Below are 26,614 nucleotides of genomic sequence, written 5' to 3' on the forward strand. Positions count from 1 at the left end.
AGTATTTCAGAAAATTTAAATATTCCTTTATGGAAGGATCAACTATAATAGTGACCCACTTACAATAATTTAGCTAAGATACTGCTCCTATGTACAAGAATATAACTACTATAATACTACTCCTATGTACAAGAATATAACTACTATAATACTGCTCCTATGTACAAGAATATAACTACTATAATACTGCTCCTATGTACAAGAATATAACTACTATAATACTACCTCCTATGTACAAGAATATAACTACTATAATACTACTCCTATGTACAAGAATATAACTACTATAATACTGCTCCTATGTACAAGAATATAACTACTATAATACTACCTCCTATGTACAAGAATATAACTACTATAATACTGCTCCTATGTACAATAATATACCTACTATAATACTGCTCCTTGTACAAGAATATAACTACTATAATACCACTCCTATGTACAAGAATATAACTACTATAGTACTGCTCCTATTTACAAGAATATAACTACTATAATACCACTCCTATGTACAAGAATATAACTACTATAGTACTGCTCCTATGTACAAGAATATAACTACTATAATACTACTCCTTGTAAAAGAATATAACTACTATAATACTGCTCCTATGTACAAGAATATAACTACTATAATACTGCTCCTATGTACAAGAATATACCTACTATAATACTGCTCCTTGTACAAGAATATAACTACTATAATACCACTCCTATGTACAAGAATATAACTACTATAGTACTGCTCCTATGTACAAGAATATAACTACTATAATACCGCTCCTATGTACAAGAATATAACTACTATAGTACTGCTCCTATGTACAAGAATATAACTACTATAATACTGCTCCTATGTACAAGAATATAACTACTATAATACTACTCCTATGTACAAGAATATAACTACTATAATACTGCCCCTGTGTACAAGAATATAACTACTATAATACTACTCCTATGTACAAGAATATAACTACTATAATACTACTCCTATGTACAAGAATATAACTACTATAATACTGCCCCTGTGTACAAGAATATAACTACTATAATACTACTCCTATGTACAAGAATATAACTACTATAATACTACCTCCTATGTACAAGAATATAACTACTATAATACCACTCCTATGTACAAAAATATAACTACTATAATACCACTCCTATGTATAAGAATATAACTACTATAATACTACTCCTATGTACAAGAATATAACTACTATAATACTACTCCTATGTACAAGAATATAACTACTATAATACTGCCCCTGTGTACAAGAATATAACTACTATAATACTACTCCTATGTACAAGAATATAACTACTATAATACCACTCCTATGTATAAGAATATAACTACTATAATACTACTCCCATGTACAAGAATATAACTACTATAATACTGCTCCTATGTACAAGAATATAACTACTATAATACTGCTCCTTGTACAAGAATATAACTACTATAATACCACTCCTATGTACAAGAATATAACTACTATAGTACTGCTCCTATGTACAAGAATATAACTACTATAATACCGCTCCTATGTACAAGAATATACTACTATAGTACTGCTCCTATGTACAAGAATATAACTACTATAATACCACTCCTATGTACAAGAATATAACTACTATAATACCACTCCTATGTACAAGAATATAACTACTATAATACTACCTCCTATGTACAAGAATATAACTACTATAATACCACTCCTATGTACAAGAATATAACTACTATAATACCACTACTATGTATAAGAATATAACTACTATAATACTACTCCCATGTACAAGAATATAACTACTATAATACTACTCCTATGTACAAGAATATAACTAATATAATACTACTCCTATGTACAAGAATATAACTACTATAATACTGCCCCTGTGTACAAGAATATAACTACTATAATACTACTCCTATGTACAAGAATATAACTACTATAATACTGCTCCTATGTACAAGAATATAACTACTATAATACTACCTCCTATGTACAAGAATATAACTACTATAATACCACTCCTATGTACAAGAATATAACTACTATAATACCACTCCTATGTATAAGAATATAACTACTATAATACTACTCCCATGTACAAGAATATAACTACTATAATACTACTCCTATGTACAAGAATATAACTACTATAATACTACTCCTATGTACAAGAATATAACTACTATAATACTGCCACTGTGTACAAGAATATAACTACTATAATACTACTCCTATGTACAAGAATATAACTACTATAATACTGCTCCTATGTACAAGAATATAACTACTATAATACCACTCCTATGTACAAGAATATAACTACTATAATACCACTCCTATGTATAAGAATATAACTACTATAATACTACTCCCATGTACAAGAATATAACTACTATAATACTGCTCCTATGTACAAGAATATAACTACTATAATACTACTCCTATGTACAAGAATATAACTACTATAATACTGCCTCCTATGTATAAGAATATAACTACTATAATACTACTCCTATGTACAAGAATATAACTACTATAATACTGCTCCTATGTACAAGAATATAACTACTATAATACTGCTCCTATGTACAAGAATATAACTACTATAATAATACTCCTATGTACAAGAATATAACTACTGTAATACTGCTCCTATGTATAAGAATATAACTACTATAATACTAATCCCATGTACAAGAATATAACTACTATAATACTACTCCCATGTACAAGAATATAACTACTATAATACTGCCTCCTATGTATAAGAATATAACTACTATAATACTACTCCTATGTACAAGAATATAACTACTATAATACTGCTCCTATGTACAAGAATATAACTACTATAATACTGCCCCCTATGTACAAGAATATAACTACTATAATACTGCTCCTATGTACAAGAATATAACTACTATAATACCACTCCTAAGTATAAGAATATAACTACTATAATACTACTCCTATGTATAAGAATATAACTACTATAATACTACTCCTATGTACAAGAATATAACTACTATAATACTGCTCCTATGTACAAGAATATAACTACTATAATACTGCTCCTATGTACAAGAATATAACTACTATAATACTGCCCCCTATGTACAAGAATATAACTACTATAATACTGCTCCTATGTACAAGAATATAACTACTATAATACCACTCCTATGTATAAGAATATAACTACTATAATACTACTCCTATATACAAGAATATAACTACTATAATACTGCTCCTATGTACAAGAATATAACTACTATAATACCGCTCCTATGTACAAGAATATAACTACTATAGTACTGCTCCTATGTACAAGAATATAACTACTATAATACTGCTCCTATGTACAAGAATATAACTACTATAATACCACTCCTATGTACAAGAATATAACTACTATAATACCACTCCTATGTATAAGAATATAACTACTATAATACTACTCCCATGTACAAGAATATAACTACTATAATACTACTCCTATGTACAAGAATATAACTACTATAATACTACTCCTATGTACAAGAATATAACTACTATAATACTACCTCCTATGTACAAGAATATAACTACTATAATACCACTCCTATGTACAAAAATATAACTACTATAATACCACTCCTATGTATAAGAATATAACTACTATAATACTACTCCTATGTACAAGAATATAACTACTATAATACTACTCCTATGTACAAGAATATAACTACTATAATACTGCCCCTGTGTACAAGAATATAACTACTATAATACTACTCCTATGTACAAGAATATAACTACTATAATACCACTCCTATGTATAAGAATATAACTACTATAATACTACTCCCATGTACAAGAATATAACTACTATAATACTGCTCCTATGTACAAGAATATAACTACTATAATACTGCTCCTATGTACAAGAATATAACTACTATAATACTGCTCCTTGTACAAGAATATAACTACTATAATACCACTCCTATGTACAAGAATATAACTACTATAGTACTGCTCCTATGTACAAGAATATAACTACTATAATACCGCTCCTATGTACAAGAATATAACTACTATAGTACTGCTCCTATGTACAAGAATATAACTACTATAATACCACTCCTATGTACAAGAATATAACTACTATAATACTACCTCCTATGTACAAGAATATAACTACTATAATACCACTCCTATGTACAAGAATATAACTACTATAATACCACTCCTATGTATAAGAATATAACTACTATAATACTACTCCCATGTACAAGAATATAACTACTATAATACTACTCCTATGTACAAGAATATAACTACTATAATACTACTCCTATGTACAAGAATATAACTACTATAATACTGCCCCTGTGTACAAGAATATAACTACTATAATACTACTCCTATGTACAAGAATATAACTACTATAATACTGCTCCTATGTACAAGAATATAACTACTATAATACTACCTCCTATGTACAAGAATATAACTACTATAATACCACTCCTATGTACAAGAATATAACTACTATAATACCACTCCTATGTATAAGAATATAACTACTATAATACTACTCCCATGTACAAGAATATAACTACTATAATACTACTCCTATGTACAAGAATATAACTACTATAATACTACTCCTATGTACAAGAATATAACTACTATAATACTGCCCCTGTGTACAAGAATATAACTACTATAATACTACTCCTATGTACAAGAATATAACTACTATAATACTGCTCCTATGTACAAGAATATAACTACTATAATACCACTCCTATGTACAAGAATATAACTACTATAATACCACTCCTATGTATAAGAATATAACTACTATAATACTACTCCCATGTACAAGAATATAACTACTATAATACTGCTCCTATGTACAAGAATATAACTACTATAATACTACTCCTATGTACAAGAATATAACTACTATAATACTGCCTCCTATGTATAAGAATATAACTACTATAATACTGCTCCTATGTACAAGAATATAACTACTATAATACTGCTCCTATGTACAAGAATATAACTACTATAATAATACTCCTATGTACAAGAATATAACTACTGTAATACTGCTCCTATGTATAAGAATATAACTACTATAATACTACTCCCATGTACAAGAATATAACTACTATAATACCACTCCTATGTATAAGAATATAACTACTATAATACTACTCCCATGTACAAGAATATAACTACTATAATACTACTCCTATGTACAAGAATATAACTACTATAATACTACTCCTATGTACAAGAATATAACTACTATAATACTGCCCCTGTGTACAAGAATATAACTACTATAATACTACTCCTATGTACAAGAATATAACTACTATAATACTGCTCCTATGTACAAGAATATAACTACTATAATACCACTCCTATGTACAAGAATATAACTACTATAATACCACTCCTATGTATAAGAATATAACTACTATAATACTACTCCCATGTACAAGAATATAACTACTATAATACTGCTCCTATGTACAAGAATATAACTACTATAATACTACTCCTATGTACAAGAATATAACTACTATAATACTGCCTCCTATGTATAAGAATATAACTACTATAATACTGCCCCCTATGTACAAGAATATAACTACTATAATACTGCTCCTATGTACAAGAATATAACTACTATAATACCACTCCTATGTATAAGAATATAACTACTATAATACTACTCCTATGTATAAGAAGATAACTACTATAATACTACTCCTATGTACAAGAATATAACTACTATAATACTGCTCCTATGTACAAGAATATAACTACTATAATACTGCTCCTATGTACAAGAATATAACTACTATAATACTGCCCCCTATGTACAAGAATATAACTACTATAATACTGCTCCTATGTACAAGAATATAACTACTATAATACCACTCCTATGTATAAGAATATAACTACTATAATACTACTCCTATATACAAGAATATAACTACTATAATACTGCTCCTATGTACAAGAATATAACTACTATAATACCGCTCCTATGTACAAGAATATAACTACTATAGTACTGCTCCTATGTACAAGAATATAACTACTATAATACTGCTCCTATGTACAAGAATATAACTACTATAATACTACCTCCTATGTACAAGAATATAACTACTATAATACCACTCCTATGTACAAGAATATAACTGCTATAATACTACTCCCATGTACAAGAATATAACTACTATAATACTACTCCTATGTACAAGAATATAACTACTATAATACTACTCCTATGTACAAGAATATAACTACTATAATACTGCCCCTGTGTACAAGAATATAACTACTATAATACTACTCCTATGTACAAGAATATAACTACTATAATACTGCTCCTATGTACAAGAATATAACTACTATAATACTACCTCCTATGTACAAGAATATAACTACTATAATACTACACCTATGTACAAGAATATAACTACTATAATACCACTCCTATGTATAAGAATATAACTACTATAATACTACTCCCATGTACAAGAATATAACTACTATAATAGTGCTCCTATGTACAAGAATATAACTACTATAATACTACTCCTATGTACAAGAATATAACTACTATAATACTACTCCTATGTACAAGAATATAACTACTATAATACTGCCTCCTATGTATAAGAATATAACTACTATAATACTGCTCCTATGTACAAGAATATAACTACTATAATACTGCTCCTATGTACAAGAATATAACTACTATAATAATAATCCTATGTACAAGAATATAACTACTGTAATACTGCTCCTATGTATAAGAATATAACTACTATAATACAACTCCCATGTACAAGAATATAACTACTATAATACTACTCCCATGTACAAGAATATAACTACTATAATACTGCCTCCTATGTATAAGAATATAACTACTATAATACTACTCCTATGTACAAGAATATAACTACTATAATACTGCTCCTATGTACAAGAATATAACTACTATAATACTGCCCCCTATGTACAAGAATATAACTACTATAATACTGCTCCTATGTACAAGAATATAACTACTATAATACCACTCCTATGTATAAGAATATAACTACTATAATACTACTCCTATGTATAAGAATATAACTACTATAATACTACTCCTATGTACAAGAATATAACTACTATAATACTGCTCCTATGTACAAGAATATAACTACTATAATACTGCCCCCTATGTACAAGAATATAACTACTATAATACTGCTCCTATGTCCAAGAATATAACTACTATAATACCACTCCTATGTATAAGAATATAACTACTATAATACTACTCCTATATACAAGAATATAACTACTATAATACTGCTCCTATGTACAAGAATATAACTACTATAATACCGCTCCTATGTACAAGAATATAACTACTATAGTACTGCTCCTATGTACAAGAATATAACTACTATAATACTGCTCCTATGTACAAGAATATAACTACTATAATACTACCTCCTATGTACAAGAATATAACTACTATAATACCACTCCTATGTACAAGAATATAACTACTATAATACCACTCCTATGTATAAGAATATAACTGCTATAATACTACTCCCATGTACAAGAATATAACTACTATAATACTACTCCTATGTACAAGAATATAACTACTATAATACTACTCCTATGTACAAGAATATAACTACTATAATACTACCCTGTGTACAAGAATATAACTACTATAATACTACTCCTATGTACAAGAATATAACTACTATAATACTGCTCCTATGTACAAGAATATAACTACTATAATACTACCTCCTATGTACAAGAATATAACTACTATAATACTACACCTATGTACAAGAATATAACTACTATAATACCACTCCTATGTAAAAGAATATAACTACTATAATACTACTCCCATGTACAAGAATATAACTACTATAATAGTGCTCCTATGTACAAGAATATAACTACTATAATACTACTCCTATGTACAAGAATATAACTACTATAATACTACTCCTATGTACAAGAATATAACTACTATAATACTGCCCCTGTGTACAAGAATATAACTACTATAATACTACTCCTATGTACAAGAATATAACTACTATAATACTGCTCCTATGTACAAGAATATAACTACTATAATACCTCCTATGTACAAGAATATAACTACTATAATACCACTCCTATGTACAAGAATATAACTACTATAATACCACTCCTATGTATAAGAATATAACTACTATAATACTACTCCCATGTACAAGAATATAACTACTATAATACTGCTCCTATGTACAAGAATATAACTACTATAATACTACTCCTATGTACAAGAATATAACTACTATAATACTACTCCTATGTACAAGAATATAACTACTATAATACTACCTCCTATGTACAAGAATATAACTACTATAATACCACTCCTATGTACAAAAATATAACTACTATAATACCACTCCTATGTATAAGAATATAACTACTATAATACTACTCCTATGTACAAGAATATAACTACTATAATACTACTCCTATGTACAAGAATATAACTACTATAATACTGCCCCTGTGTACAAGAATATAACTACTATAATACTACTCCTATGTACAAGAATATAACTACTATAATACCACTCCTATGTATAAGAATATAACTACTATAATACTACTCCCATGTACAAGAATATAACTACTATAATACTGCTCCTATGTACAAGAATATAACTACTATAATACTGCTCCTTGTACAAGAATATAACTACTATAATACCACTCCTATGTACAAGAATATAACTACTATAGTACTGCTCCTATGTACAAGAATATAACTACTATAATACCGCTCCTATGTACAAGAATATAACTACTATAGTACTGCTCCTATGTACAAGAATATAACTACTATAATACCACTCCTATGTACAAGAATATAACTACTATAATACCACTCCTATGTACAAGAATATAACTACTATAATACTACCTCCTATGTACAAGAATATAACTACTATAATACCACTCCTATGTACAAGAATATAACTACTATAATACCACTACTATGTATAAGAATATAACTACTATAATACTACTCCCATGTACAAGAATATAACTACTATAATACTACTCCTATGTACAAGAATATAACTAATATAATACTACTCCTATGTACAAGAATATAACTACTATAATACTGCCCCTGTGTACAAGAATATAACTACTATAATACTACTCCTATGTACAAGAATATAACTACTATAATACTGCTCCTATGTACAAGAATATAACTACTATAATACTACCTCCTATGTACAAGAATATAACTACTATAATACCACTCCTATGTACAAGAATATAACTACTATAATACCACTCCTATGTATAAGAATATAACTACTATAATACTACTCCCATGTACAAGAATATAACTACTATAATACTACTCCTATGTACAAGAATATAACTACTATAATACTACTCCTATGTACAAGAATATAACTACTATAATACTGCCACTGTGTACAAGAATATAACTACTATAATACTACTCCTATGTACAAGAATATAACTACTATAATACTGCTCCTATGTACAAGAATATAACTACTATAATACCACTCCTATGTACAAGAATATAACTACTATAATACCACTCCTATGTATAAGAATATAACTACTATAATACTACTCCCATGTACAAGAATATAACTACTATAATACTGCTCCTATGTACAAGAATATAACTACTATAATACTACTCCTATGTACAAGAATATAACTACTATAATACTGCCTCCTATGTATAAGAATATAACTACTATAATACTACTCCTATGTACAAGAATATAACTACTATAATACTGCTCCTATGTACAAGAATATAACTACTATAATACTGCTCCTATGTACAAGAATATAACTACTATAATAATACTCCTATGTACAAGAATATAACTACTGTAATACTGCTCCTATGTATAAGAATATAACTACTATAATACTAATCCCATGTACAAGAATATAACTACTATAATACTACTCCCATGTACAAGAATATAACTACTATAATACTGCCTCCTATGTATAAGAATATAACTACTATAATACTACTCCTATGTACAAGAATATAACTACTATAATACTGCTCCTATGTACAAGAATATAACTACTATAATACTGCCCCCTATGTACAAGAATATAACTACTATAATACTGCTCCTATGTACAAGAATATAACTACTATAATACCACTCCTAAGTATAAGAATATAACTACTATAATACTACTCCTATGTATAAGAATATAACTACTATAATACTACTCCTATGTACAAGAATATAACTACTATAATACTGCTCCTATGTACAAGAATATAACTACTATAATACTGCTCCTATGTACAAGAATATAACTACTATAATACTGCCCCCTATGTACAAGAATATAACTACTATAATACTGCTCCTATGTACAAGAATATAACTACTATAATACCACTCCTATGTATAAGAATATAACTACTATAATACTACTCCTATATACAAGAATATAACTACTATAATACTGCTCCTATGTACAAGAATATAACTACTATAATACCGCTCCTATGTACAAGAATATAACTACTATAGTACTGCTCCTATGTACAAGAATATAACTACTATAATACTGCTCCTATGTACAAGAATATAACTACTATAATACCACTCCTATGTACAAGAATATAACTACTATAATACCACTCCTATGTATAAGAATATAACTACTATAATACTACTCCCATGTACAAGAATATAACTACTATAATACTACTCCTATGTACAAGAATATAACTACTATAATACTACTCCTATGTACAAGAATATAACTACTATAATACTACCTCCTATGTACAAGAATATAACTACTATAATACCACTCCTATGTACAAAAATATAACTACTATAATACCACTCCTATGTATAAGAATATAACTACTATAATACTACTCCTATGTACAAGAATATAACTACTATAATACTACTCCTATGTACAAGAATATAACTACTATAATACTGCCCCTGTGTACAAGAATATAACTACTATAATACTACTCCTATGTACAAGAATATAACTACTATAATACCACTCCTATGTATAAGAATATAACTACTATAATACTACTCCCATGTACAAGAATATAACTACTATAATACTGCTCCTATGTACAAGAATATAACTACTATAATACTGCTCCTATGTACAAGAATATAACTACTATAATACTGCTCCTTGTACAAGAATATAACTACTATAATACCACTCCTATGTACAAGAATATAACTACTATAGTACTGCTCCTATGTACAAGAATATAACTACTATAATACCGCTCCTATGTACAAGAATATAACTACTATAGTACTGCTCCTATGTACAAGAATATAACTACTATAATACCACTCCTATGTACAAGAATATAACTACTATAATACTACCTCCTATGTACAAGAATATAACTACTATAATACCACTCCTATGTACAAGAATATAACTACTATAATACCACTCCTATGTATAAGAATATAACTACTATAATACTACTCCCATGTACAAGAATATAACTACTATAATACTACTCCTATGTACAAGAATATAACTACTATAATACTACTCCTATGTACAAGAATATAACTACTATAATACCACTCCTATGTACAAAAATATAACTACTATAATACCACTCCTATGTATAAGAATATAACTACTATAATACTACTCCCATGTACAAGAATATAACTACTATAATACTGCTCCTATGTACAAGAATATAACTACTATAATACTGCTCCTATGTACAAGAATATAACTACTATAATACTGCTCCTTGTACAAGAATATAACTACTATAATACCACTCCTATGTACAAGAATATAACTACTATAGTACTGCTCCTATGTACAAGAATATAACTACTATAATACCGCTCCTATGTACAAGAATATAACTACTATAGTACTGCTCCTATGTACAAGAATATAACTACTATAATACCACTCCTATGTACAAGAATATAACTACTATAATACTACCTCCTATGTACAAGAATATAACTACTATAATACCACTCCTATGTACAAGAATATAACTACTATAATACCACTCCTATGTATAAGAATATAACTACTATAATACTACTCCCATGTACAAGAATATAACTACTATAATACTACTCCTATGTACAAGAATATAACTACTATAATACTACTCCTATGTACAAGAATATAACTACTATAATACTGCCCCTGTGTACAAGAATATAACTACTATAATACTACTCCTATGTACAAGAATATAACTACTATAATACTGCTCCTATGTACAAGAATATAACTACTATAATACTACCTCCTATGTACAAGAATATAACTACTATAATACCACTCCTATGTACAAGAATATAACTACTATAATACCACTCCTATGTATAAGAATATAACTACTATAATACTACTCCCATGTACAAGAATATAACTACTATAATACTACTCCTATGTACAAGAATATAACTACTATAATACTACTCCTATGTACAAGAATATAACTACTATAATACTGCCCCTGTGTACAAGAATATAACTACTATAATACTACTCCTATGTACAAGAATATAACTACTATAATACTGCTCCTATGTACAAGAATATAACTACTATAATACCACTCCTATGTACAAGAATATAACTACTATAATACCACTCCTATGTATAAGAATATAACTACTATAATACTACTCCCATGTACAAGAATATAACTACTATAATACTGCTCCTATGTACAAGAATATAACTACTATAATACTACTCCTATGTACAAGAATATAACTACTATAATACTGCCTCCTATGTATAAGAATATAACTACTATAATACTGCTCCTATGTACAAGAATATAACTACTATAATACTGCTCCTATGTACAAGAATATAACTACTATAATAATACTCCTATGTACAAGAATATAACTACTGTAATACTGCTCCTATGTATAAGAATATAACTACTATAATACTACTCCCATGTACAAGAATATAACTACTATAATACCACTCCTATGTATAAGAATATAACTACTATAATACTACTCCCATGTACAAGAATATAACTACTATAATACTACTCCTATGTACAAGAATATAACTACTATAATACTACTCCTATGTACAAGAATATAACTACTATAATACTGCCCCTGTGTACAAGAATATAACTACTATAATACTACTCCTATGTACAAGAATATAACTACTATAATACTGCTCCTATGTACAAGAATATAACTACTATAATACCACTCCTATGTACAAGAATATAACTACTATAATACCACTCCTATGTATAAGAATATAACTACTATAATACTACTCCCATGTACAAGAATATAACTACTATAATACTGCTCCTATGTACAAGAATATAACTACTATAATACTACTCCTATGTACAAGAGTATAACTACTATAATACTGCCTCCTATGTATAAGAATATAACTACTATAATACTGCTCCTATGTACAAGAATATAACTACTATAATACTGCTCCTATGTACAAGAATATAACTACTATAATACTACTCCTATGTACAAGAATATAACTACTATAATACTGCTCCTATGTACAAGAATATAACTACTATAATACTGCCCCCTATGTACAAGAATATAACTACTATAATACTGCTCCTATGTACAAGAATATAACTACTATAATACCACTCCTATGTATAAGAATATAACTACTATAATACTACTCCTATGTATAAGAAGATAACTACTATAATACTACTCCTATGTACAAGAATATAACTACTATAATACTGCTCCTATGTACAAGAATATAACTACTATAATACTGCTCCTATGTACAAGAATATAACTACTATAATACTGCCCCCTATGTACAAGAATATAACTACTATAATACTGCTCCTATGTACAAGAATATAACTACTATAATACCACTCCTATGTATAAGAATATAACTACTATAATACTACTCCTATATACAAGAATATAACTACTATAATACTGCTCCTATGTACAAGAATATAACTACTATAATACCGCTCCTATGTACAAGAATATAACTACTATAGTACTGCTCCTATGTACAAGAATATAACTACTATAATACTGCTCCTATGTACAAGAATATAACTACTATAATACTACCTCCTATGTACAAGAATATAACTACTATAATACCACTCCTATGTACAAGAATATAACTGCTATAATACTACTCCCATGTACAAGAATATAACTACTATAATACTACTCCTATGTACAAGAATATAACTACTATAATACTACTCCTATGTACAAGAATATAACTACTATAATACTGCCCCTGTGTACAAGAATATAACTACTATAATACTACTCCTATGTACAAGAATATAACTACTATAATACTGCTCCTATGTACAAGAATATAACTACTATAATACTACCTCCTATGTACAAGAATATAACTACTATAATACTACACCTATGTACAAGAATATAACTACTATAATACCACTCCTATGTATAAGAATATAACTACTATAATACTACTCCCATGTACAAGAATATAACTACTATAATAGTGCTCCTATGTACAAGAATATAACTATTATAATACTACTCCTATGTACAAGAATATAACTACTATAATACTACTCCTATGTACAAGAATATAACTACTATAATACTGCCTCCTATGTATAAGAATATAACTACTATAATACTGCTCCTATGTACAAGAATATAACTACTATAATACTGCTCCTATGTACAAGAATATAACTACTATAATAATAATCCTATGTACAAGAATATAACTACTGTAATACTGCTCCTATGTATAAGAATATAACTACTATAATACAACTCCCATGTACAAGAATATAACTACTATAATACTACTCCCATGTACAAGAATATAACTACTATAATACTGCCTCCTATGTATAAGAATATAACTACTATAATACTACTCCTATGTACAAGAATATAACTACTATAATACTGCTCCTATGTACAAGAATATAACTACTATAATACTGCCCCCTATGTACAAGAATATAACTACTATAATACTGCTCCTATGTACAAGAATATAACTACTATAATACCACTCCTATGTATAAGAATATAACTACTATAATACTACTCCTATGTATAAGAATATAACTACTATAATACTACTCCTATGTACAAGAATATAACTACTATAATACTGCTCCTATGTACAAGAATATAACTACTATAATACTGCCCCCTATGTACAAGAATATAACTACTATAATACTGCTCCTATGTCCAAGAATATAACTACTATAATACCACTCCTATGTATAAGAATATAACTACTATAATACTACTCCTATATACAAGAATATAACTACTATAATACTGCTCCTATGTACAAGAATATAACTACTATAATACCGCTCCTATGTACAAGAATATAACTACTATAGTACTGCTCCTATGTACAAGAATATAACTACTATAATACTGCTCCTATGTACAAGAATATAACTACTATAATACTACCTCCTATGTACAAGAATATAACTACTATAATACCACTCCTATGTACAAGAATATAACTACTATAATACCACTCCTATGTATAAGAATATAACTGCTATAATACTACTCCCATGTACAAGAATATAACTACTATAATACTACTCCTATGTACAAGAATATAACTACTATAATACTACTCCTATGTACAAGAATATAACTACTATAATACTACCCTGTGTACAAGAATATAACTACTATAATACTACTCCTATGTACAAGAATATAACTACTATAATACTGCTCCTATGTACAAGAATATAACTACTATAATACTACCTCCTATGTACAAGAATATAACTACTATAATACTACACCTATGTACAAGAATATAACTACTATAATACCACTCCTATGTATAAGAATATAACTACTATAATACTACTCCCATGTACAAGAATATAACTACTATAATAGTGCTCCTATGTACAAGAATATAACTACTATAATACTACTCCTATGTACAAGAATATAACTACTATAATACTACTCCTATGTACAAGAATATAACTACTATAATACTGCCCCTGTGTACAAGAATATAACTACTATAATACTACTCCTATGTACAAGAATATAACTACTATAATACTGCTCCTATGTACAAGAATATAACTACTATAATACTACCTCCTATGTACAAGAATATAACTACTATAATACCACTCCTATGTACAAGAATATAACTACTATAATACCACTCCTATGTATAAGAATATAACTGCTATAATACTACTCCCATGTACAAGAATATAACTACTATAATACTACTCCTATGTACAAGAATATAACTACTATAATACTACTCCTATGTACAAGAATATAACTACTATAATACTACCCTGTGTACAAGAATATAACTACTATAATACTACTCCTATGTACAAGAATATAACTACTATAATACTGCTCCTATGTACAAGAATATAACTACTATAATACTACCTCCTATGTACAAGAATATAACTACTATAATACTACACCTATGTACAAGAATATAACTACTATAATACCACTCCTATGTATAAGAATATAACTACTATAATACTACTCCCATGTACAAGAATATAACTACTATAATAGTGCTCCTATGTACAAGAATATAACTACTATAATACTACTCCTATGTACAAGAATATAACTACTATAATACTACTCCTATGTACAAGAATATAACTACTATAATACTGCCCCTGTGTACAAGAATATAACTACTATAATACTACTCCTATGTACAAGAATATAACTACTATAATACTGCTCCTATGTACAAGAATATAACTACTATAATACCTCCTATGTACAAGAATATAACTACTATAATACCACTCCTATGTACAAGAATATAACTACTATAATACCACTCCTATGTATAAGAATATAACTACTATAATACTACTCCCATGTACAAGAATATAACTACTATAATACTGCTCCTATGTACAAGAATATAACTACTATAATACTACTCCTATGTACAAGAATATAACTACTATAATACTACTCCTATGTACAAGAATATAACTACTATAATACTACCTCCTATGTACAAGAATATAACTACTATAATACCACTCCTATGTACAAAAATATAACTACTATAATACCACTCCTATGTATAAGAATATAACTACTATAATACTACTCCTATGTACAAGAATATAACTACTATAATACTACTCCTATGTACAAGAATATAACTACTATAATACTGCCCCTGTGTACAAGAATATAACTACTATAATACTACTCCTATGTACAAGAATATAACTACTATAATACCACTCCTATGTATAAGAATATAACTACTATAATACTACTCCCATGTACAAGAATATAACTACTATAATACTGCTCCTATGTACAAGAATATAACTACTATAATACTGCTCCTTGTACAAGAATATAACTACTATAATACCACTCCTATGTACAAGAATATAACTACTATAGTACTGCTCCTATGTACAAGAATATAACTACTATAATACCGCTCCTATGTACAAGAATATAACTACTATACTACTGCTCCTATGTACAAGAATATAACTACTATAATACCACTCCTATGTACAAGAATATAACTACTATAATACTACCTCCTATGTACAAGAATATAACTACTATAATACCACTCCTATGTACAAGAATATAACTACTATAATACCACTCCTATGTATAAGAATATAACTACTATAATACTACTCCCATGTACAAGAATATAACTACTATAATACTACTCCTATGTACAAGAATATAACTACTATAATACTACTCCTATGTACAAGAATATAACTACTATAATACTACTCCCCTGTACAAGAATATAACTACTATAATACTACTCCAATGTACAAGAATATAACTACTATAATACTACTCCTATGTACAAGAATATAACTAATATAATACTACTCCTATGTACAAGAATATAACTACTATAATACTGCCCCTGTGTACAAGAATATAACTACTATAATACTACTCCTATGTACAAGAATATAACTACTATAATACTGCTCCTATGTACAAGAATATAACTACTATAATACTACCTCCTATGTACAAGAATATAACTACTATAATACCACTCCTATGTACAAGAATATAACTACTATAATACCACTCCTATGTATAAGAATATAACTACTATAATACTACTCCCATGTACAAGAATATAACTACTATAATACTACTCCTATGTACAAGAATATAACTACTATAATACTACTCCTATGTACAAGAATATAACTACTATAATACTGCCACTGTGTACAAGAATATAACTACTATAATACTACTCCTATGTACAAGAATATAACTACTATAATACTGCTCCTATGTACAAGAATATAACTACTATAATACCACTCCTATGTACAAGAATATAACTACTATAATACCACTCCTATGTATAAGAATATAACTACTATAATACTACTCCCATGTACAAGAATATAACTACTATAATACTGCTCCTATGTACAAGAATATAACTACTATAATACTACTCCTATGTACAAGAATATAACTACTATAATACTGCCTCCTATGTATAAGAATATAACTACTATAATACTACTCCTATGTACAAGAATATAACTACTATAATACTGCTCCTATGTACAAGAATATAACTACTATAATACTGCTCCTATGTACAAGAATATAACTACTATAATAATACTCCTATGTACAAGAATATAACTACTGTAATACTGCTCCTATGTATAAGAATATAACTACTATAATACTAATCCCATGTACAAGAATATAACTACTATAATACTACTCCCATGTACAAGAATATAACTACTATAATACTGCCTCCTATGTATAAGAATATAACTACTATAATACTACTCCTATGTACAAGAATATAACTACTATAATACTGCTCCTATGTACAAGAATATAACTACTATAATACTGCCCCCTATGTACAAGAATATAACTACTATAATACTGCTCCTATGTACAAGAATATAACTACTATAATACCACTACTAAGTATAAGAATATAACTACTATAATACTACTCCTATGTATAAGAATATAACTACTATAATACTACTCCTATGTACAAGAATATAACTACTATAATACTGCTCCTATGTACAAGAATATAACTACTATAATACTGCTCCTATGTACAAGAATATAACTACTATAATACTGCCCCCTATGTACAAGAATATAACTACTATAATACTGCTCCTATGTACAAGAATATAACTACTATAATACCACTCCTATGTATAAGAATATAACTACTATAATACTACTCCTATATACAAGAATATAACTACTATAATACTGCTCCTATGTACAAGAATATAACTACTATAATACCGCTCCTATGTACAAGAATATAACTACTATAGTACTGCTCCTATGTACAAGAATATAACTACTATAATACTGCTCCTATGTACAAGAATATAACTACTATAATACCACTCCTATGTACAAGAATATAACTACTATAATACCACTCCTATGTATAAGAATATAACTACTATAATACTACTCCCATGTACAAGAATATAACTACTATAATACTACTCCTATGTACAAGAATATAACTACTATAATACTACTCCTATGTACAAGAATATAACTACTATAATACTACCTCCTATGTACAAGAATATAACTACTATAATACCACTCCTATGTACAAAAATATAACTACTATAATACCACTCCTATGTATAAGAATATAACTACTATAATACTACTCCTATGTACAAGAATATAACTACTATAATACTACTCCTATGTACAAGAATATAACTACTATAATACTGCCCCTGTGTACAAGAATATAACTACTATAATACTACTCCTATGTACAAGAATATAACTACTATAATACCACTCCTATGTATAAGAATATAACTACTATAATACTACTCCCATGTACAAGAATATAACTACTATAATACTGCTCCTATGTACAAGAATATAACTACTATAATACTGCTCCTATGTACAAGAATATAACTACTATAATACTGCTCCTTGTACAAGAATATAACTACTATAATACCACTCCTATGTACAAGAATATAACTACTATAGTACTGCTCCTATGTACAAGAATATAACTACTATAATACCGCTCCTATGTACAAGAATATAACTACTATAGTACTGCTCCTATGTACAAGAATATAACTACTATAATACCACTCCTATGTACAAGAATATAACTACTATAATACTACCTCCTATGTACAAGAATATAACTACTATAATACCACTCCTATGTACAAGAATATAACTACTATAATACCACTCCTATGTATAAGAATATAACTACTATAATACTACTCCCATGTACAAGAATATAACTACTATAATACTACTCCTATGTACAAGAATATAACTACTATAATACTACTCCTATGTACAAGAATATAACTACTATAATACTGCCCCTGTGTACAAGAATATAACTACTATAATACTACTCCTATGTACAAGAATATAACTACTATAATACTGCTCCTATGTACAAGAATATAACTACTATAATACTACCTCCTATGTACAAGAATATAACTACTATAATACCACTCCTATGTACAAGAATATAACTACTATAATACCACTCCTATGTATAAGAATATAACTACTATAATACTACTCCCATGTACAAGAATATAACTACTATAATACTACTCCTATGTACAAGAATATAACTACTATAATACTACTCCTATGTACAAGAATATAACTACTATAATACTGCCCCTGTGTACAAGAATATAACTACTATAATACTACTCCTATGTACAAGAATATAACTACTATAATACTGCTCCTATGTACAAGAATATAACTACTATAATACCACTCCTATGTACAAGAATATAACTACTATAATACCACTCCTATGTATAAGAATATAACTACTATAATACTACTCCCATGTACAAGAATATAACTACTATAATACTGCTCCTATGTACAAGAATATAACTACTATAATACTACTCCTATGTACAAGAATATAACTACTATAATACTGCCTCCTATGTATAAGAATATAACTACTATAATACTGCTCCTATGTACAAGAATATAACTACTATAATACTGCTCCTATGTACAAGAATATAACTACTATAATAATACTCCTATGTACAAGAATATAACTACTGTAATACTGCTCCTATGTATAAGAATATAACTACTATAATACTACTCCCATGTACAAGAATATAACTACTATAATACCACTCCTATGTATAAGAATATAACTACTATAATACTACTCCCATGTACAAGAATATAACTACTATAATACTACTCCTATGTACAAGAATATAACTACTATAATACTACTCCTATGTACAAGAATATAACTACTATAATACTGCCCCTGTGTACAAGAATATAACTACTATAATACTACTCCTATGTACAAGAATATAACTACTATAATACTGCTCCTATGTACAAGAATATAACTACTATAATACCACTCCTATGTACAAGAATATAACTACTATAATACCACTCCTATGTATAAGAATATAACTACTATAATACTACTCCCATGTACAAGAATATAACTACTATAATACTGCTCCTATGTACAAGAATATAACTACTATAATACTACTCCTATGTACAAGAATATAACTACTATAATACTGCCTCCTATGTATAAGAATATAACTACTATAATACTGCTCCTATGTACAAGAATATAACTACTATAATACTGCTCCTATGTACAAGAATATAACTACTATAATACTACTCCTATGTACAAGAATATAACTACTATAATACTGCTCCTATGTACAAGAATATAACTACTATAATACTGCCCCCTATGTACAAGAATATAACTACTATAATACTGCTCCTATGTACAAGAATATAACTACTATAATACCACTCCTATGTATAAGAATATAACTACTATAATACTACTCCTATGTATAAGAAGATAACTACTATAATACTACTCCTATGTACAAGAATATAACTACTATAATACTGCTCCTATGTACAAGAATATAACTACTATAATACTGCTCCTATGTACAAGAATATAACTACTATAATACTGCCCCCTATGTACAAGAATATAACTACTATAATACTGCTCCTATGTACAAGAATATAACTACTATAATACCACTCCTATGTATAAGAATATAACTACTATAATACTACTCCTATATACAAGAATATAACTACTATAATACTGCTCCTATGTACAAGAATATAACTACTATAATACCGCTCCTATGTACAAGAATATAACTACTATAGTACTGCTCCTATGTACAAGAATATAACTACTATAATACTGCTCCTATGTACAAGAATATAACTACTATAATACTACCTCCTATGTACAAGAATATAACTACTATAATACCACTCCTATGTACAAGAATATAACTGCTATAATACTACTCCCATGTACAAGAATATAACTACTATAATACTACTCCTATGTACAAGAATATAACTACTATAATACTACTCCTATGTACAAGAATATAACTACTATAATACTGCCCCTGTGTACAAGAATATAACTACTATAATACTACTCCTATGTACAAGAATATAACTACTATAATACTGCTCCTATGTACAAGAATATAACTACTATAATACTACCTCCTATGTACAAGAATATAACTACTATAATACTACACCTATGTACAAGAATATAACTACTATAATACCACTCCTATGTATAAGAATATAACTACTATAATACTACTCCCATGTACAAGAATATAACTACTATAATAGTGCTCCTATGTACAAGAATATAACTACTATAATACTACTCCTATGTACAAGAATATAACTACTATAATACTACTCCTATGTACAAGAATATAACTACTATAATACTGCCTCCTATGTATAAGAATATAACTACTATAATACTGCTCCTATGTACAAGAATATAACTACTATAATACTGCTCCTATGTACAAGAATATAACTACTATAATAATAATCCTATGTACAAGAATATAACTACTGTAATACTGCTCCTATGTATAAGAATATAACTACTATAATACAACTCCCATGTACAAGAATATAACTACTATAATACTACTCCCATGTACAAGAATATAACTACTATAATACTGCCTCCTATGTATAAGAATATAACTACTATAATACTACTCCTATGTACAAGAATATAACTACTATAATACTGCTCCTATGTACAAGAATATAACTACTATAATACTGCCCCCTATGTACAAGAATATAACTACTATAATACTGCTCCTATGTACAAGAATATAACTACTATAATACCACTCCTATGTATAAGAATATAACTACTATAATACTACTCCTATGTATAAGAATATAACTACTATAATACTACTCCTATGTACAAGAATATAACTACTATAATACTGCTCCTATGTACAAGAATATAACTACTATAATACTGCCCCCTATGTACAAGAATATAACTACTATAATACTGCTCCTATGTCCAAGAATATAACTACTATAATACCACTCCTATGTATAAGAATATAACTACTATAATACTACTCCTATATACAAGAATATAACTACTATAATACTGCTCCTATGTACAAGAATATAACTACTATAATACCGCTCCTATGTACAAGAATATAACTACTATAGTACTGCTCCTATGTACAAGAATATAACTACTATAATACTGCTCCTATGTACAAGAATATAACTACTATAATACTACCTCCTATGTACAAGAATATAACTACTATAATACTGCTCCTATGTGCAAGAATATAACTACTATAATAATACTCCTATGTACAAGAATATAACTACTGTAATACTGCTCCTATGTATAAGAATATAACTACTATAATACTACTCCCATGTACAAGAATATAACTACTATAATACTGCCTCCTATGTATAAGAATATAACTACTAGAGATGAGCGAACAGTGTTCTATCGAACACATGTTCGATCGGATATCAGGGTGTTCGCCATGTTCGAATCGAATCGAACACCACGTGGTAAAGTGCGCCAAAATTCGATTCCCCTCCCACCTTCCCTGGCGCCTTTTTTGCACCAATAACAGCGCAGGGGAGGTGGGACAGGAACTACGACACTGGGGGCATTGAAAAAAATTGGAAAAAGTCATTGGCTGCCGAAATCAGGTGACCTCCATTTTAGACGAATAGTGGATTTCAAATCCGGGTCATATGAGAATGTGAACTTTGTGACTATGAGACAGGGATAGCTGTACAGGCAGGGATAGCTAGGGATAACCTTTATTTAGGGGGGAATGTTATTAAAAATAACTTTTTGGGGCTCTATCGGGTGTGTAATTGTGATTTTTGTGAGATAAACTTTTTCCCATAGGGATGCATTGGCCAGCGCTGATTGGCCGAATTCCGTACTCTGGCCAATCAGTGCTGGCCAATGCATTCTATTAGCTTGATGAAGCAGAGTGTGCACAAGGGTTCAAGCGCACCCTCGGCTCTGATGTAGCAGAGCCGAGGCTGCACAAGGGTTCAAGCGCACCCTCGGCTCTGATGTAGGAGAGCCGAGGGTGCACTTGAACCCTTGTGCACCCTCAGCTCTGCTACATCAGAGCCGAGGGTGCGCTTGAACCCTTGTGCACACTCTGCTTCATCAAGCTAATAGAATGCATTGGCCAGCGCTGATTGGCCAATGTATTCTATTAGCCTGATGAAGTAGAGCTGAATGTGTGTGCTAAGCACACACATTCAGCTCTACTTCATCGGGCTAATAGAATGCATTGGCCAGCGCTGATTGGCCAGAGTACGGAACTCGACCAATCAGCGCTGGCTCTGCTGGAGGAGGCGGAGTCTAAGATCGCTCCACACCAGTCTCCATTCAGGTCCGACCTTAGACTCCGCCTCCTCCGGCAGAGCCAGCGCTGATTGGCCGAATTCCGTACTCTGGCCAATCAGCACTGGCTAATGCATTGTATTGGCTTGATGAAGCAGTGCTGAATGTGTGTGCTTAGCACACACATTCAGCTCTACTTCATCGGGCTAATAGAATGCATTGGCCAGCGCTGATTGGCCGAATTCCGTACTCTGGCCAATCAGCACTGGCTAATGCATTGTATTGGCTTGATGAAGCAGTGCTGAATGTGTGTGCTTAGCACACACATTCAGCTCTACTTCATCGGGCTAATAGAATGCATTGGCCAATCAGCGCTGGCCAAAGCATTCTATTAGCGTGAACTGAGTTTGCACAGGGGTTCTAGTGCACCCTCGGCTCTGCTACATCAGATTGCTACATCTGATGTAGCAGTGCCGAGTGTGCATCAGATGTGTAGTTGAGCAAAACTGACTCAGCACTGCTAAGTCTGCATTCGCATAGGAATGCATTGGCCAGCCTTCGGCCAATCAGCGCTGGCTCTGCCGGAGGAGGCGGAGTCTAAGGTCGGACCTGAATGGAGACTGGTGTGGAGCGATCTTAGACTCCGCCTCCTCCAGCAGAGCCAGCGCTGATTGGCCGAATTCCGTACTCTGGCCAATCAGCACTGGCTAATGCATTCTATTAGCGTGAACTGAGTTTGCACAGGGGTTCTAGTGCACCCTCGGCTCTGCTACATCAGATTGCTACATCTGATGTAGCAGTGCCGAGTGTGCATCAGATGTGTAGTTGAGCAAAACTGACTCAGCACTGCTAAGTCTGCATTCGCATAGGAATGCATTGGCCAGCCTTCGGCCAATCAGCGCTGGCTCTGCCGGAGGAGGCGGAGTCTAAGGTCGGACCTGAATGGAGACTGGTGTGGAGCTATCTTAGACTCCGCCTCCTCCAGCAGAGCCAGCGCTGATTGGTCGAGTTCCGTACTCTGGCCAATCAGCACTGGCCAATGCATTTCTATGGGGAAAAGTTAGCTTGCGAAAATCGCAAACTGACAGGGATTTCCATGAAATAAAGTGACTTTTATGCCCCCAGACATGCTTCCGCTGCTGTCCCAGTGTCATTCCAGGGTGTTGGTATCATTTCCTGGGGTGTCATAGTGGACTTGGTGACCCTCCAGACACGAATTTGGGTTTCCCCCTTAACGAGTTTATGTTCCCCATAGACTATAATGGGGTTCGAAACCCATTCGAACACTCGAACAGTGAGCGGCTGTTCGAATCGAATTTCGAACCTCGAACATTTTAGTGTTCGCTCATCTCTAATAACTACTATAATACTACTCCTATGTACAAGAATATAACTACTATAATACTGCTCCTATGTACAAGAATATAACTACTATAATACTGCCCCCTATGTACAAGAATATAACTACTATAATACCGCTCCTATGTACAAGAATATAACTACTATAATACCACTCCTATGTATAAGAATATAACTACTATAATACTACTCCTATGTATAAGAATATAACTACTATAATACTACTC

The 26,614-nt window shown here is 29.8% G+C and overlaps 1 protein-coding gene across 1 annotated transcript in view; it reads left to right on the forward strand.

Moving 5' to 3' along the window:
• KCNQ3 (potassium voltage-gated channel subfamily Q member 3) overlaps positions 1–26,614 on the forward strand; it is a 73,684-nt gene that overhangs the window by 40,815 nt on the left and 6,255 nt on the right. The window lies entirely within an intron of this gene.

The sequence above is a fragment of the Leptodactylus fuscus genome, chromosome 4 (genome assembly GCF_031893055.1).
Source record: "Leptodactylus fuscus isolate aLepFus1 chromosome 4, aLepFus1.hap2, whole genome shotgun sequence".
In the NCBI taxonomy this organism is placed as follows: Eukaryota; Metazoa; Chordata; class Amphibia; order Anura; family Leptodactylidae; genus Leptodactylus; species Leptodactylus fuscus.